This window comes from Phyllobates terribilis, unplaced genomic scaffold (genome assembly GCF_046119375.1).
Source record: "Phyllobates terribilis strain yellow unplaced genomic scaffold, ASM4611937v1 Scaffold_1__5_contigs__length_1240528914, whole genome shotgun sequence".
NCBI classification, from domain to species: Eukaryota; Metazoa; Chordata; class Amphibia; order Anura; family Dendrobatidae; genus Phyllobates; species Phyllobates terribilis.
This window is the reverse complement of record NW_027362761.1, coordinates 1,148,959,550-1,148,965,607: the sequence shown is the minus strand read 5'-3', so window position 1 is coordinate 1,148,965,607 and position 6,058 is coordinate 1,148,959,550.

The window sequence follows — 6,058 nt, the reverse complement described above, 5'->3', positions numbered from 1 at the left end:
GGATCAGCTGGACTAGCAATGATTAGTATAGCAGAGCTGGATAATTAGGACCAGCAATAACTGGTGTAGCAGAGCTGGATCAGCTGGACCAGTAACAACTGGTGGAGTAGAGCTGGATCAGCTGGACTAGCAATGACTAGTGTAGCAGAGCTGGATCAGATGGACCAGCAATGACTAGTGTAGCAGAGCTGGATCAGATGGACAAGCAATAACTGGTGTAGCAGAGCTGGATCAGCGGGACCAGCCATAACTGGTGTAGCAGAGCTGGATCAGCTGGACTAGCAATGACTAGTATAGTAGAGCTGGATAATTAGGACCAGCAATGACTAGAGTAGCAGAGCTGGATCAGATGGACCAGCAATGGCTGGTATAGTAGAGCTGAATAAGCTGGACCAGCAATAACTGGTGTAGCAAAGCTGGATAAGCAATGACTGGTGTAGTAGAGCTGGATCAGTGCTCTACTACACAAGTCATCACTGATTCAGCACTGCTACACCAGCAGTCTTTACTGATCCAGCTCTAAACAACATAATCCTGCTCAGATTTAGCTATGATACATTGGTCATTGCTAGGCCATCTTTGCTACACCGGTAATCACTGATCCAGCTCCACTACACCAGTCCTCTCTGATCCAACTTGGTTACACAGGTTCAGCATCTCTTCTGCAGCAACTCCTACAGTCTGTCCTTTCAAGATCCACCTCATCAGGTGAGACATAGCAGACTACATTGCACACCTATAGTGTTGCACTTCTTGGACCAAAAGTGTTGGGGATGTTACATTGGAAATCTCTGGACACATGACTGGTTAACTCTTTCATTGCTAGGGAGTTTATATGAATATGAATATTGAAAGTTCACTAGAAGGCTCAGCTGTCATATCACGTCCCAACAATAAATTGCAAGTAATAAATGGTTGACAGCAGTCACTGTGCAAAGATGTTGGGTAATCAACTGGAGATTTCAAAGCCTTAACGATCTGTAGTAAGAAGCCAAATCTGAAAAGGGCACATTTCTTAAAGCTTACTGATAATAAGGTGCTCGGTACACCAGGTACCATCTCAAGGGGTATGAGATCACTGAGCTGCCTTGGGTTCCTCTTCGCCTCCAACACCGCTTCCTCCACTAGTCTTAGGGCCCATTACATGGGCCAATTTGGGGCACTAACGACTGCTGATCAGCTTCTTATTTGCTCATCGGAAGTCATTTACCAGCCAGTTTCAAAGGCTTACCCAGCTTCAGATGCTCACTTAACGATCTGTTCAGTATGCAGAGACTGCCATTGCTCTCGGCAGCATAGGTCCTGTTTACATAAACGATGAGCTGCTGAGAATGACGATCTTTTGTGCAACACAAAAGATCGTTTCACCCGACGAACAAGCGTTTTGCTGGCTCATCGGGTGATCAACAGTCTGTTTTCACTGCAAGATTATTGTGAAATGATCATTCTTAGTAATGTTTGTCCATTAAACTGACTTTCATATAGTGCACTGACTGCACATAATAGGAGCACACCAACCACACGGTTCTGGACTCTTTTGGTCCTCCCCGAGTCTCTTCCCTCTGGAGTCAACACTGCAGTTATGGTGTCCTCTTTTGTAAATCACAGAGACAAAGTTTTAAACTTCTGACTTGGGCTCCAAGAAAGTCTGTTTTTCATTGATGTTAGGAGTGACTTTATATGTTATATTGGGGAGTGAGCAATTATTTTATAAATTGTTATATAATGATGTCATTACTGCAAATTATAGACCAGGTTATATGATGTATTCTCCATTAATAAAAGTGCAGGCTGCTGAAAGCATTCTCCTAAGTATCATGGATCAATTGTAGCTCCAAAGTGGTTTAAGGATATTAAAGGTTTAAGAAGTCAGGGGTCAAAGTAACATGATAATTGGGTATTAATGGTGAAGGCAGGAGGCGAGGTAGAAGGGACTCAATGAACTGCTCTACTCTTACCAGGAAACATGCGGAAACATACAGATGAAATGTACAAGATGCAAGTGAGTCATCCTATCTTCAGGGTCGGCAGATACTGGGGTTGACAGACAGAAAGCATTAAGCTAATGGCAGGTGGATGGAGGGAAGATGCTTGATCTTGAGTATTTCGGTCACACTTGACAGCCGGAAAAACCTTATCATCAATAAATATTTCACTGCAGCGAAAAGCTAACTAAATGTTTCTGCACAATTCCATTGGATTTTAGATTCTTCCTTTCATAATAAAAGTTATTACATCAATTTAAAAAATAATCCGAAGGAAAAAGTAATATCTGCAAATAAGGTGTCTGAGCTTTTTCCAATTTGTGTCTGATTTGAAGTAATATTGAAAGCCTCAGCAGATTATATCCATTATTAATAAAATGTGTATAAAGAAAATATTACATTTCACATTACGCCACTAATTCAATTCTAAGTGGAAATGCTCATATTACGGAAGATGTCTTCAATTCCGAGTGGAAATGCTTATATTAAAGGTAATATCTTTGCCAAATTTACGTGTTTTGCTTAGCATTTGCCTGACTTCTTGCATATTGTGCAAGGTTGTTAAAAAAGTGTCTCAAGTGTTTAGTTTTTGTCTTGGACTAGTGAACTAACCGAGCTTTGGTTATTCAACCTGTGATGACGTTTTGATGCTTCAGATAATATAATGTGCTGCTGATTTAGTTTGTTAAAGGGGTTGTCCACTACACGGAAAAACCCGTCTTAATCCCTATGAGTAGTGGAAACCCCTTTAAATTATCCTTCTTGATGGGAAGGAATCATAGAATCCTAGAATCATAGAATGTTAGAGTTGGAGGTGACCTCCAGGGGCATCGTGTCCAACCCCCTGTTCAATACAGGATTCACCAAACCATCTCAGACAGATGTCTGTCCAGCCTCTGTTTGAAGACTTCCATTGAAGGAGAACTCACCACATCTTGTGGCCGCCTGTTCCATTCATTGATCACCATCACTGTCAAAAAGTTTTTTCTAATATCTAATCTGTATCTTCTCCCTTTCAGTTTCATCCCATTACTTCTCGTCTTTCCATGTGCAAATGAAAATAAAGCTGATCTCTCTACAGTGTGACAACCCTTGATATGTTTGTAGACAGCTATTAAGTCTCCTCTCAGTCTTCTCTTTTGCAAGCTAAACATTCCTAGATCCTCTAACCTTCCTCATAGGATATGGTTTACCGACCGGTCACTATTTTGGTCACTATTCTCTGAACTTGCTCGAGTTTCTTCATGTATTTTTTAAGATATGGTGCCCAGAACTGGACACAATATTCCAGATGAGGTCTGACCAAAGAGGAGAAGCGGGGGATAAATATTTCACGTGATCTAGACTCTATGCCTCTGTTAATGTAACCCAGAATTGTATTTGCCTTTTTTGCTGCTGCATCACACTGTTGACTCATGTTCAGTCTATGATCTATTAGTATACCTAAGTCTTTTTCACATGTGCTGTTACTTAGCCCTTTTCCTCCCATTCTGTATAAGCTTTTTTCATTTTTATTGCCCAGATGTAGAACTTTGCATTTCTCCCTGTTAAAAACCATTCTGTTAGTTGCAACTATAGTTCTATACAAATTATAGAAATATCTTAGAGCAGCATCTGCGCTTCAAGTTGCATGTATTTTCTCACTTTTACACATCTATGGTAGATATATTTTTTCCTCTATCCAATGTCACTAAAATAAAGTAACAGCCCACGTAGTCATTTACAAGAAATACTAAAGTGATGTGATTAAAGCCCCCGTCTCACATAGCGATATCGCTGCTCCCCTGATCGCTGGTGAGCCTGCCTGTTTGACAGCTCACCAGCGATGTATTAGCGATGCAGCAACGATCCCTGACAGGTCGTATCGTTGTCGGGATCGCTGCTGCATCGCTTAGTGTGACGGGGCCTTTAGTTTCATGCTATCTTGAAAGTAAGATAATTGGGCACTTTGAAGATAACATTCACTCCTCCAATACAAACATTTATTTATTTGCTCCTTTTTTATCTGTCTGGAAAATCTTTTTTTTGATAAAAGTAATTTTCCAGGCAATTTCTATTTCCTTTATATTCTTGGAAATTATGCTGTTTCCTATATTTTTAACATGTAATAGAGATCCACTCAATGTAGGCCAGTAGGGGAGAATTTAAGTTCTATCAGTGTTGACTCTGTATACAGCTGTGTGTGTACAATGTTGTAGATTTCAGCCTTCAGCATAATGATATGACATAGTGGGAAAAACCTATTATCTGCATCATCGCAAAATGTAGGATACAGGAAAATACACACACAAACTAGAGAGGACACATAGTATTCAATTGACAAACTAATAATTAACACAGCGCCATCTAGTATGTGCTCAACACATTCTTTCAACAGTATAAGCCTGCAGCTGTTGTATACTACAACATACAATACATTACATGGTATGAAAACAAGCTCCATGGAAGGTTTCTGCTGTAACATTAAATAATTGTATTTTCTGGCAGTTTAAATGTAATGCCTATCAAAAGGATAGGCCAGCAATATAGGGTATAAACTCTTGACACCCCAACTCTGCAGCTGTTTGAAGCCGTTGCAACACGTTGGCATGCCCTATTCATTGAGAATGGGAATAAGTTGTAGTGAATTGTACTACCAGGTAAAGTCACTTCTAGACATATGGAACCCACCTCACCCCTTTTTTTCTGCACAATGCCCCCTACATATTTCTTAGAGTATGCCAACAACACTTTCCAATACAAGTTAATGATTAATTTTTACTCTTCTCCACTTAGAAGCACCTTACCAGGTGGGTTTGGGATTAGGGAACCCTGCTCTTCACATAGGGGCTAATTACAGCCATGGGACCCAGTCCCATCAGTCATTTATGGTATATTAGCTGGATATGCTATAAATGTTGGGAATACTCTTTTAAGCATCTTAAGCAGAATACAGTGCAAAACATACATACATGAAATAGATGTTCTAAAGTGCATTACATTGTATAATACATTCTTCATAACCAGTGAAAGCACATGTCCACAGAGAAGCTTCTGAAGAAATGCCCAGTTGCACTACAAGCAGAGATTTCACATACTGCGCTCCAGAAGAAACAAATGTGAATATCTCTGCAATGGAATGACGCAGCACAGGATGGAAAAGAGAACCAGAGTCTGGGGACGTCAGGAATTTTATATACCGTAACTGATTTTTTTGGAGTAAGCGACAGGTTCTCTTTAAACAATCCTATGAATTATAATTGACATATCTATTAACATTTTTGGTGTATTAATGAATTATTACAAATAATTTAATATACAATGTAACATACTTTAGATAAACATCTATTTCATGTATTTTTTTGGCAGCCATTGCACTGCATTCTGCTTAAAAACTATTCCCAACATTTATGGCATATTTATTTTATTTATTTATTTTACTCACTTATATAGTGCCATTGATTCCACAGCGCTTCACAGACATTAATATCACTGTCCCCATCGGACATCGGGCTCACAATCTAAATTTCCTATCAGTATGTCTTTGGAGTGTGGGAGGAAACCGGAGAACACGGAGGAAACCCACGCAAACACAGGGAGAACATACAAACTCCATGCAGATGTTGTCCTTGGTGGGATTTGAACCCAGGACCCCAGAGCTGCAAGGATGCAGTGCTAACCCCTGAGCCACCGTGCTGCATATGCACCTAATATACCAATAATGTTAATAACTTTGTCAATTATTTTTCAGAGGATTGTTTAAATAGGACCTGTCACTTACTTCAAAAAAATGAGTTATATAAAAATTCCTGAGCTCCCCTGATTCCGACAATCTTTTCCATCTGATGCTGCGTCATTCCATTGCATTTGTTCCATTCCATTTGTTTCTTCTGGAGCGCATTATGTGAAATCTCTGCTAATAGTGCAACTGGGCGTTTCTTCTGAATCTTCTCTGGGGATGCGCGCTTTCACTCCTACTTTCCAGAAGCTGCCAATCACAGCTCAGCAGCATCTGAGACGGTATATCAGCTGCAAAGTTGTGATTGGCAGCATCTAGTTGAGAGGGATGAAAGCTCACGTAATAGAGAAAGAAG